Raw genomic sequence first — 12,543 nt, 5'->3', positions numbered from 1 at the left:
CGTCCTGCCTGGCGTATACAGTGGAGCTAAAACTGACAAAATCTACATAATTTTACATGTGTCCCTTCATAAAGAAATCTAAATTGGTCCCTTGCTCTTTGAATGATATGCACTTGTATTTTTTATATGGGTTCACATCATCTTATAATCCTTGGTGGGCTTGACCTCAAGACTTCAAACATCTTGTCATGACTCTTCTTAAAGAGCTCTCTGCATATCTAACAGCCTGTGGAAATCCACTCTGCCTTAGTTCCCATTGCTGCCTATCAGCTAACATTGTCAAGAAACAGGCAAATCTGCAGAGAAAATTGTGCTCTTTTGACACTTTTCTCCTCCTACTTCTGTCCAACAGTTTTTCTTTACAACACCATGTCACAAAATAAAAAATGTTTGTCTCTACTCTGTCTACCCTTCTGTAGTTTTCATCCCTCCCCCCCCCCCACAATGATCTAAACCAGTAATTCCTAACCATTTCAGGCAATCTTAACTGTTCAGCCAACCAACTGATGGTACATAACCTTTTTGTTTTTCATTTCAAGAATGACACTTCATATGACAGACCAAACTTGCGATTATTACACTGGCCTGCATATTGCTGCTTCCCTTGGAAACTGCATTTTCCATTGCTGACATCATTTGTACTCTTAACAATTTCAGAGAGTCTTTTCATGTGGTTCTGAAAAAATGCTCCCAAGCTTTAGCAGAACAAGGGGACACAAGGTGAATCAAAAGTTCCTAATATTTAAAAGGCTGCTACTTCTTTCCCAATTTTGCAGGTAGCCGCACAGATCACTGATGCAATGCAGTATGATATTTGGCAGATCGATAGTAAATAGATATGACTTAGATATTGTTCTATAGGGGGCAATTATTACTTGGTGTAATCATTCAGGGCATCAGAACTTAACTGCAACTGGCATTGGTGACAGCACAGGCATGCAGCTACTCTTCCTTGAGCTTATTTTGAAATAAGAGGGATGATTTAAGAAATGTCTGATGCTACTCCTCCAACAGCTGTTGGGGCAGGGATCCACAGGAACAGGCATGTACTCCTTACCTCTTGTCACAGCTCAGAGGAGACAACCAAGAAGGGCTCCTGTCTGAAAAGGGTCAGTTAGGTAATAAAAGTCAGGAGTGATCAGCAGTGATGAGTGATAAGGAAAATCATGATGCAGAGCCAACTAGAATTGAGGAAGTCAGCATATAGTAAGAGGAGCTGTAATTACAACACAGGAGAAAATATGAATCTGAACGTATTCCACTGGAAAGTAATTTATCTCAACTCATAGAATGACTTTTCAAAGGATAAGCTAGATGTCTTGAAAGGCAAAGGATGAGGTAAAGAACAATAGGTTGGGCAATTAACAATGTCTGATTTATACAACAATTTTTATAACCAAATAACATCCATTCTAATAACAAATAATACACACTGCAAATCTTGCATCACTTTTAATTGTTCCTCAGAAAGAAAAGGTGAGAACCTCAGCCAGTGCTATCTTAAGTCTTCCTGTTCTAGCTCTGGCTTCTATGATTCATTCGTTACCCTACTTCTGTGTCCTTTGCTTATTTACACAGCAATTTAGAATGGTCTCATCTCTGAGATAATTGAAAGCTCTACAAAACTCTCATTCTATCATCAATAGGCTTACCTTCTCCAACTCTTGCATTTCCATCTGGCTCCAACTTAGTTCTGTCCTCTAAGCAGGTTTTCTCTCTTTCAATGTATTACCTGCAAATATGGGCTGCAAATAACCTCAGTTATCTCAGGATGGTTCCTCCACCTAAGTATTAGCATATGAAATGGACTTCTCCCTCTCATTAGCCTGAATTTCTGAAAGAGGTAGAATGCGTTCTAGCATGTGTGTTAGAAGAACCCCCCAGCAAATATTGCTGCCTCTGATTCTCCTGTCACAGAATCAAATGTGTCCTCTGGCTACACTGAGGTTCATGTGTAGCTAAAACTACCAGATCATGGTTACGCTAAAGTAGCATGTATGGTATTTTCTGGGAAAAAAAAAAAAAAAAGCTAGAAAATCCTGTTGTTGTCTTCATTCCCATCACCAGGAACAGAGAACTCAAGAGCCCTCCTTTCATCACTCACTCGATCCACAGCTCCCTGAGCCCCCAGCATGACATTCTCTGTGTAAGTGCCTACTGCTTCTTTACTGGTAAGATGTACTGTGATACCCACATACAGAAGTGTCCTCTATTTCTCAAAGCACCAAATACAGAATACACTATGTTTGGACTCTCCCATACATCACCCATCCAAAGGCTAAGTTCTACAATGAGTCTTTCTTATAACCTCTTATTAAAATGGTCCATGGGTGTACACGTTCCCACATGTACACCCGTGGCAGATTCATGTTGATGTATGGCAAAACCAATACAACACTGTAAAGTAATTAGCTTCTAATTAAAATAAATAAATTTAAATTAAAATGGTCCATGGTTCCCCATGCTGTACCTTCCCCTTCTCCACAGAAAGTTAACCAAACTTTATTGATTACTGGTGTATTCCTGGAGACTATGGACCAAGATGGAGATTCACCATCAAGATTCAGCTGAAGAAATCACTGCCTTGGAATGGAACGTTCCACTCTATACTTGGATGAACATTTCATCTCTCTTGTGTTTCTACTTATTCAAGGTGTCAACTGAGCTTGGTTGGGACATAAGTTCAACTTGAACTGTGTTCTGATATTTCCCTGAAACCCTTCAACATAGGATTAATTTTGCTGGCCTAAGAGGAAGGTCCCTTGGAAGTCTGTTTTGTTTTGTTTTGTTTTTTAATTGTATGATCAGATTCCCATTGTTCCTTGTTGAGATTGTTTTTCTAGCTTTCTAACACCTGCTCCTATGGTCTTTCTGCTTGTCTGGTTTCTTAAATGCTGTTTGTCTAAAAGATGAAAATTATATATTAGAGAGAACGGACATAGGTCCAGAAGTCCACCTTTGGGCCAGCTGTGGGGGCTGAGGACTTCAGAAACCCTCCTCAGACCAATGTCGATTGAACAAGTTTCACCCTGAATCACCTTTTCAAAATGTTATAAAGACTTCTTCCTCAGTCTTATCTTTATGCTGCCAAGAAGTGCTTTGTTTACTTTCATCTGCCCGGAATTAAAAGGTTTTGTCCAGCACTTGATCGGTGACAACTGGCTTGTGGCCAAGTTCTGAGGATAAAAAAAGTCACCCAAGTGCTCAGGGACTGTTTCAGTTTTCATGATGCATTCTCAGTATAAAGGGGCACCTCTTCCAGGCTAAATATCGGTTTCCTTCACATTTTCTCACCATAACACTAACCTGTCCACTTAGCTCTCTAACTGGCATGATTTTACCACAGAAAATTAGGAACTGCAGTGGTCACTATCAGGAAATTTTGATATAAATAAGAGTATTCATTTAAGAGTAATCTTAAAACAAAAAATTTAAAAAGCCCCGTGAGGAGATTCTTTGTTTAATCTGTCTAACAAACAAATTGTCTTTTTAACCTGGGAAATATCTTTGCCTTCAATTCCATACTTAAGGGATGAGTTAGTGCTGGCATTTTTATCATACAGTTTTATAAAGTCATATCTGTATCATGTCAAAACCAGCTGTATGTCACTCTCTGGTGTCCATTTCAAAACCTTTCCCACATTAATTTTTTTCCCTTTCCTTACAGAAAGAACATAATGAGCTTTTACAATGATCATTATGTATTTGTCTAAAGATATCATCTAAAGTCATTCTTCTGGTTCATTCCCTATCTTTTTCCCTCTCCCAGGAAACTTTTAAAAGTCACTAATGATAAAAATCAATGAGTTACTATGCATATACACTAGGAATATCTAGTCCACATGAACTGTCAAAAATGTTTAAAAGAAAGGGTTCTTAAACTGTGCTTCTTTTTTGTGGACAGAAAAGTATATTTCCATAATAGCTTTTATTAATGTAATGACAAAATTATAAGGGAAAGTTTGTGTTTCAAGATAAAAGAATTTTGGTCTGATTTTTAGACTTTAAAATTAGTTTTCTATATGAAAATAAGGTTAGCCAATGATTTGGTTTGTTCAAGAACAGTTTGTGCAAAGTCACTTTAGTAGTGTCCAAATCTTTGCGACCCTATAGACTGTAGCCCACCAGTTTCCTCTGTCCATGGTATTCTCCAGATAAGAATACTCAAGTGGGTTGCCATGCCCTCCTCCAGGGGATCCTCCCAACCCAGGGATTGAACCTGACTCTGTTACATCTCCTGCTTTGGCAGGCAGGTTCTTTACCACTAGCGCCACCTGAGAAGCCCCTTTGAATGCCTACACACCTTAAAAAAGAAAATACAACATACAGGTTACTAAATATAATATTAACTGGCCATTATTCCCTAAAATGTCAAGAGAACATTTGAAAGATAATATAAAAAAATATTTATTTTTACCATTTAAAAATAAGTACTTGGGAGACTGAGATTGACATAAGGACCTACTGTACAGCACAGGGAACTCTACTCAATACTCTGTAATGATCTATATGGGATAAGAGTCTAAAAAAAGAATGGCTATATGTATGTGTACAGTTGATTCACTTTGCTGCACAGCAGAAAGGAACACAACATGGGAAATCAACTATACTCCAGTAGGGCTTCCCAAGTGGCGCTAGTGGTAAAGAATCTACCTGCCAAAGTAGGAGACTTAAGAGGCTCAGCTTCGATCCTCGGGTCAGTGAGATCCCATGGAGGAGGAAATCGCAACTCACTCCAGTATTCTTCCTGGAGAATTCCATGGACAGAGGAGCCTGGCGGGCTATAGTCCATAGGGTTGCAAAGAGTCAGACATGACTGAAGTCACTTCACACACATATACACTTTCCAGCAAAAAGCTTTTTTAAAAAGAAGTTATGAAAACAATACCTAATTTTTTTGTGCTTCTGCCCTCTTATTTTCCCTTACGCCTAGAGAAAAGTTGGTACTTTGACTAAGGATAATAAATGACATTAAATTTTAATTATATAAGGTACGGTAATTTCAGAGAAATATAAATATTTACAAATAGGAAAAGGAGTACATCAAGGCTGTATATTATTACCCTGCTTATTTAACTTAAATGCAGAGTACATTATGAGAAATGCTGGGCTGGAGGAAGCCCAAGCTGGAATCAAGATTGCTGGGAGAAATATCAATAACCTCAGATATGCAGATGACATCACCCTTATGGCAGAAAGTGAAGAAGAACTAAAGAGCCTCTTGATGAAGTGAAAGAGGAGAGTGAAAAAGTTGGCTTAAAGCTCAACATTCAGAAAACTAAGATCATGGCATCCAGTCCCATCATTTCATGGGAAATAGATGGGGAAACAGTGGAAACAGTGGCTGACTTTATTTTTCTGTACTCCAAAATCACTGTAGATGGTGACTGCAGCCATGAAATTAAAAGACGCTTACTCCTTGGAAGGAAAGTTATGACCAAACTAGACAGCACATTAAAAAGCAGAGACATTACTTTGCCAACAAAGGTCCATCTAGTCAAGGCTATGGTTTTTCCAGTGGTCATGAATGGATGTGAGAGTTGGACTATAAAGAAAGCTGAGCACCAAAGAATTGATGCTTTTGGACTGTGGTGTTGGAGAAGACTCTTGAGAGTCCTTTGGACTGCAAGGAGATCTAACCAGTCCATCCTAAAGGAGATCAGTCCTGGGTGTTCAATGGAGGGACTGATGTTGAAACTGAAACTCCAATACTTTGGCCACCTGATGCGAAGTGCTGACTCATTTGAAAAGACCCTGATGCTGGGAAAGATTGAGGGCAGGAGGAAAAGGGGACGACAGAGGATGAGATGGTTGGATGGCATCACCGACTCAATGGATGTGGGTTTGGGTGGACTCCGGGAGTTGGTGATGGACAGGGAGGCCTGGCGTGCTGCGGTTCATGGGGTTGCAAAGAGTCGGACACAACTGAGTGACTGAACTAAACTGAACACAAAATAAAGGATGCAGTTTGGGGTTTATTTTAAATTGTTGCAGTCCATGATGTTGTAAATATAGTTTTATTTAATATACTGATATGTTATTATTTTAGGTTATTTAAAAGTTAATTATCTTAAGGTAATTTGGCTAAGTTTTAAATAATTTACTACTGAAACTTATATAACTCTGCATGCATAAATGTATTCTATACAGGTATTAATAAATATCTCCAATAAAATATTACATAAGGAATATATCAAAAAAAGTAAAATCAGAATTTGGCATTGTTATATAAAACAGCGTGTGTTTTATGCCTAGATTTGTAAAGGGTCCTACAACACATAACTAAATTATTCTGTTAATTATTCTGTTAATTCTCAGTGCTTTTGGACATGCATTTAAATCATATTTTAAAAGTTCCTAGTAGTCACTGTTGTTTATTTAGTTTTGACTGCAAATAGTTCTTGCTTCAGATACTCATGACATATCTTGCTGTCTCTTCTAACAAGTATTATTGGTTTGCATTTCCGAATTTTGAATGGTAAAATGATTAAGAAGTCTTTTATGCTTAAATTCACTTCTTGTTTCCTAAAATGTCCCTAAAGGAACAAAAAGACTTTCTTTTTTAATCTATTTTTAAAAACACACAAAAGGACAATACAAATATCAGTTTTTCTGAAATTCTCTAAATACTAGGTTAAATTCATTATGAAAGTGTTTGTCTAACAAATAACTTTTTAAAGACAAAATAAAAGAAAGCTCACCTGCCTACTTAATTGTACCTAAAGAAATTAACATAATGCTCTTGTAATAACTCAGAATGGAGCCTTGCAGAAATTCAAAGAGCTTATTGTTAACTATCAAAGAAAAGCTCCCAATTCCAGGAAAAAAAAAAAAAAAACAAAACAAAACAGGAAGCATTGAAAAAAAATTAAATGTGTCATGATGATCCCAGGAGAAGGGAATGGCAACTCACTCCATGGGTTGCATAGATTTGCACACTATTGAGCAACTAACACTGCATAAAGATAAAATGTTGTGCTCTTAGAATGCCAACTAGTAGCACCTAATCATTTAGAGTTTTTTTTAAAAAGCTCCATGATATTAGCCACAATAAGAGATAAATACTCAGCCATATTAAAGTAACATCAGTAAGGGATTTTCCAGTTATTGACTAAGATGTTTCTAACACATGTTCTATAGTCCTGTTGAAATGGTAAAGATGAAACTCAGGGAGGGACCAAACCTCTAGGGTCCTTTGACCACCTCCAGTGGATTACAGACTAATGTCTCCTAAAATGAGCTAGGATAATACAATTCTTCTTTCTTTATTCTCAGGGTGTAAGAAGAGTATTTTTCTTGCTGGAGAGATATGGCCCTAAATCTATCTAACCTATTTCTCTCTGTCTCTAATACACACACCCTACTTGATTTTGTCAACCTTGGGGAATTCCAGTTTGACTCAAGTGACAATCATTGTATTGACACTGCTATTAAAGAATTATTTAAATTTCTACCTTTTACTTAGAAACTATACTCCCTTCATCCACAGTCCTTAGGAAAAATGAAACCAGGCTGGCTAAAAATACAATTTTAAAATGTATTTTAAAATGTAAAATAATAATTTTATATTTATATTTATAAAATTTATATTATTTTAAAATAATTTTAAATAAAAAGATATTATTTTTAAATAATAAAAGATATTATTTTCTAATACCTCAAAACATGATTCATCCATTTTGCCTGTATTATATGATTTATACACAATGCAGATAAACACACATGCACTCACCCTTCCTCAGCCCCTTATACTCATACATATGATAAACCCTTCTCAAACTGCTACACATACAAACACCATACATAGACACAAATGTCAAATGCACGTCATCCACCACCACCCCAACCACACACAGATGTGCTCACATGCACATACACTCACTCCTCCTCAACTGCACTGACAAAGACACATTGAGAAGGACTCACCCCTTCTCACCACAACCCCAACACACACAGATTCTCATACACACACCACACACACACTCCTCCCCATTGAAACTCTTGCAAACAAACACATACCTGTGCTCAAACACACTAACATTTCTTCAAACATTTACACACATAGTTGTATTCTGAAACATCCCTCCTCATAACCACCCACCCCACACAAGCACATACATACAGGTTTACACACAAATATACATCTCTTTCCCTGCCACCACCCATATCCACCCCCACACACATGCTCATCTACAAACATATACTCGTCCTCCACACTCCTGCCACTATGAAATGAACATGCTCTCACACAATACTTATCCCCACCAACCACAACTCTACACGCACACATCCATACATGCTCATATTCACTCACACCTTCATTCCACCTCACCAGAATACACAGACACAATCACCATGCCATACACCTCTAAACGCACACACACACTAATATATACACATTGGTATATTAGCCCATCCTACCACCACCCCCTACACACATGCACACACATACACACACCTGTGGCTGAGCCTCCACCACTACAAACACACCAGAGATGCAGGGATAGAAACAGTGCCAATATGGACTGCTAATAATCTCTGTTATCTCAGGATGGTTACTCTCTTTGCACAGTAATATAGGAAATGAAGCTCTGACTGTCCTAAATTTCTGAAAGAAGTAGAACCCATTCTAGCACATGTGTTGTTCTAAATAACTATGCGGGGCTTCCCTGGTAGCTTGGTGGTAAAGAATACACCTGCCAATGCAAGGGAACACAGGAGATATGGGTTCAATCCCAGGGTCAGGAAGATGCCCTGGAGAAGGAAATGGCAACCCGCTCTGCTATTCTTGCCTGGAGAATCCCATGGACAGAGAAGCCTGGAGGGCTACAGTCCATGTGGTCACAAAAGAGTGGGTCATGACTTAGTGACTGAACAACAACAAAGAACTGCCCAGCAGAAATCACTGCCTCTGATGCTCTTGTCACAGAATCAAACCTGTCCTTTGGCTACACTGAAGTTCGCCATACAGTCATTTCCTACCAGACCATGCGTGGGCTAAAGCTACATGCGTTGTATTTTCTGGAAAAAAGATAAAGCTAGAAAATCCTGTCTTTGTCTTCACTCCCATCACCTGGAGTGTAGAATTCGGGAGCCCTCCTTTCATCTTGTCATTCACTCACTCGATCCACAGCTCCCTGAGCCCCCAGCATGGGATTCTCTGTGGATCACCTGTGAGTGCTGGGGAGGGAGGAGGACAAGGAACAGGGAAGGTGCTCCTGAGTTCATGTCTCACCTCACTGGACAGACAGGCCCGGCAAACCCACACAGCTTGTCCCAGATCAGCAGGCGAGCGCTGTGGGGTTTTCATCTATGGTCTCTGGGTCCTAATGGCCCCCCTTCCTGGACCTGCTTTGAGACATGGGGGCTCGGACTCAGGCCTTATTTCTGCTTTGCTGGCTGGAGACCTTTTCGGCTCTAGAGGGAACTGCAGGGCTGGAGGAAGCAGGAGGGACGTACCATTCCTGTCTTCTTCCTGGGAGGATGCCTACACTAACCCTCCCTTCTTCCCCACTGAGGTGCCAGGGCATCTTATGACAGCAGTGGAATGCCATGTGAGGTTTTTCCACCCCTGGTAGAACAAGCTTTATCACTCTCAGGAACAACAGAACTCCTCATCTTCGGAGATCTGGGTTTAACTCCATGGAGATCCTCCTCTGAGCTGCTAAATTTTAAAAATAAACTTCAAGGATTTCCACCTCTTCTTTTTGTTCCCCTAGCTCCAGAGGTGGCTGGTGTTTCCTGGAGTTTCTCCTTCCCTGATTCCCTAGTGTTTTCTATTTTTGCTGTTCAGTTTCTTCATTAGCTGTGTTATACATTAAAAAAAATTCTTTATAACTCAGTACAGATTTTTTCCTGTTAAAATACTGAGGCTCCTCACTGGATGGAACCTGACTGAAACACAATTCAAAGAGCACCCAGTCTTTATAACAGAACAGGTCCTTGGAAACCCTCTGAAGAGTCAGAATGCCACAAAAGGCCTCTGGCCACTCACACAGCTGAATTTCTTTTTTTCTTAACAAACACAAAGTCCTCAGCAATCTTTGAATGAATTGGCAAAGTCATGAGACTTAAAATCTACGTAGTTACTTGTGGCATCCAGTAATGCACACTCAACATGATGTGTGCAAATCTGGGACTCTGTGCCAGCCGGCTCCAAATTGATACTCCCATGCCCCACAGGGGACACAGATGCCTTACAACCTGTCTTCAGTGAGAATATGCTTGACGGTGGTACTAGGAGCCTCCAAGAGCCGCAGCTGCTCCCTGGCTCCCACCCCTCTCTATCCCTGGGCTTCCACTCCAGTACTGGGCTGGCCTCATCCTGGCTTGGTGGCAAATCCCTTGCCAGCTTCCTTTCCTGAAGAGCTGTAGCCTGGTCTTTCCACTTGCTCAGATTCCACCTCAATCTCAATCAACTTCCCTGGAAAGAAAAATTACAACCCAGAGGTTCCTGCTGCTAAGACCCTACCGACTCTCTAATCTCTCCAGGTACAATGGCAGTTCAACTCTTAACAGAGATTTATAAAAGCCTAAGATAATGACTCTGATTCTTAAGAATCTTCCTGCCAGTGCAGGAAATGCAGCAGACATGGGTTAGACCCCTGGGTCGGGAAGATTCCCTGAAGAGCATGGCAACCCACTCCAGTATTCTTGCCTGGAGAATCCCATGGACAGAGGAGTGTGATGGGCTGCAGTCCATAGAGTCACAAAGAGTTGGACATGACTGAGCACACACACATGCAAGACACTGACTCTCCAGCTAGGTCAATCCATTAAGGGCCCTCAGGTCTCTGTTTAGCTTTGAATAGGAAAGGACAGAGGCAGAGGCCCAGTGGGCCTGCCAACTGGAAACACACAGTTTATAACACACTCCTTTCCTCAGTTTCCCCTTCAAATCAAAGATGTATATTTGGAGCCACTAAGATCTGTAGGGTGGGGCCATGGAAAAATTATGGATCATCTATGATCCATGCTGTTAAAAGACTGCTTTCGGGGAATATGATGTGACTCTGGCAAGTTTTTACTGGAGTAATTTTAGCACAAGCAAACACTGAATGAGGAGGCATTGTCCTGGGAAGAGATCCAGTCCCAAACACAATCATACGGTAACTGAGAAGCAATGCTCATCTCACCCAAAAGATCTCCTCATCCCACACTTAGCTCAGACAGACAGCCAATGCTATCATATCTCTGCTTACTTCCTAGGTCCCCAAAGACTTTGAGGGAAAAGCTTGGAAGGACCTTCAAGAGCTGTCTCAAATTTCCCTTTTGTTTCCTTATAATCGGATCAACCATACTGCCTGTTTTGTACATTTCCCCCCGCCAGAACACAGCCATGCATATTCATTAACATAATGTCTGTAGCTCCTTTCTGACTAAAAGGGCAGAGTAGAGTAGTCCCAACAGAGACCATGTGGCCCACAGTACAAAAATAGTCACTATCTGGCCCTTACAGAAAAAGTTTGCCAACTCCTATTTATCATCACTTTGGAATATATATTCACTATGTGAGGCAATATATTCACTATGTGAGTGTGTTAACTAACTTGACTCTGGTAATCATTGCACAGTATAAACGTGTATCAAATCATCATATTGTATACCTTAAGTATATACAATTTTGTCAATTATACTTCAGTAAAACTAGAACACATAGGAATTAGTTTATTTAGTTCACTAAAGCTGTGCTGCTGTTTTAGGATCATGGTGTGGGACATATAAAGTCAAAGGCATGGCAATAGCTGACCACATCTGAAACCCTACAAATTATTACTTGTCATTAGTATTTCCTAGAAATCAGAGATTGCATTGCATGTACCTTGTTAGAGTACTATAAAGTATGCTAACATGTTATTTCCTACACTCTTTCACAACCACAGGGCTTCCCTGGTGGCTCAGACAGTAAAGAATCCCCCTGCATTGTGGGAGACCTGGGTTCGATCCCTGGTTGGGAAGATCCCCTGGAGGAGGGCATGGCAACCCACTCTAGTACTGCTGCTTGGTTCACAATCATAATACATATTTATTATTCTATTTTTAGGGATAAGAAATTAGAACAGTTAAGTAACTTGAACAACTTTATATAGGTAGTTAAGTGGTGAAAGCAGGTTACAAAATCTTAAGGTAACCCATTCTCAAATCTCTTTTTCCCAGTTTTAATGAGATATAATTGAGATCTAGTGCTATGTAAGTCTGAGGTATATAGCACAATGACTTGACTTACATTCATTATGAAATGATGACCACAATAAGTTTAGTGAACATCCATCATGTCTACTGTTACAAAACTTTAGAAATAGAAAAAAAAAAATCTTTGTGATGAGAACTCTCATAACAACTTTTATATACAATACACAGGAGTATTATTTACATTTATCATGGTGTACATTACATCTCTATTATTTATTTATCTTATACCTTGAAGTTTATATCTTTTGATTGCCCTCATCCAATTCCTGCTCCCTCAGCCCCGTCACAAATCTGATCTCTTTTTCTATGAGTTCCTTTGTTTTTGAAGTATAATTGATGTACACTATGTTA

This window comes from Bos taurus, chromosome X (genome assembly GCF_002263795.3).
Source record: "Bos taurus isolate L1 Dominette 01449 registration number 42190680 breed Hereford chromosome X, ARS-UCD2.0, whole genome shotgun sequence".
In the NCBI taxonomy this organism is placed as follows: Eukaryota; Metazoa; Chordata; class Mammalia; order Artiodactyla; family Bovidae; genus Bos; species Bos taurus.
This window is presented reverse-complemented; position numbering follows the sequence as displayed.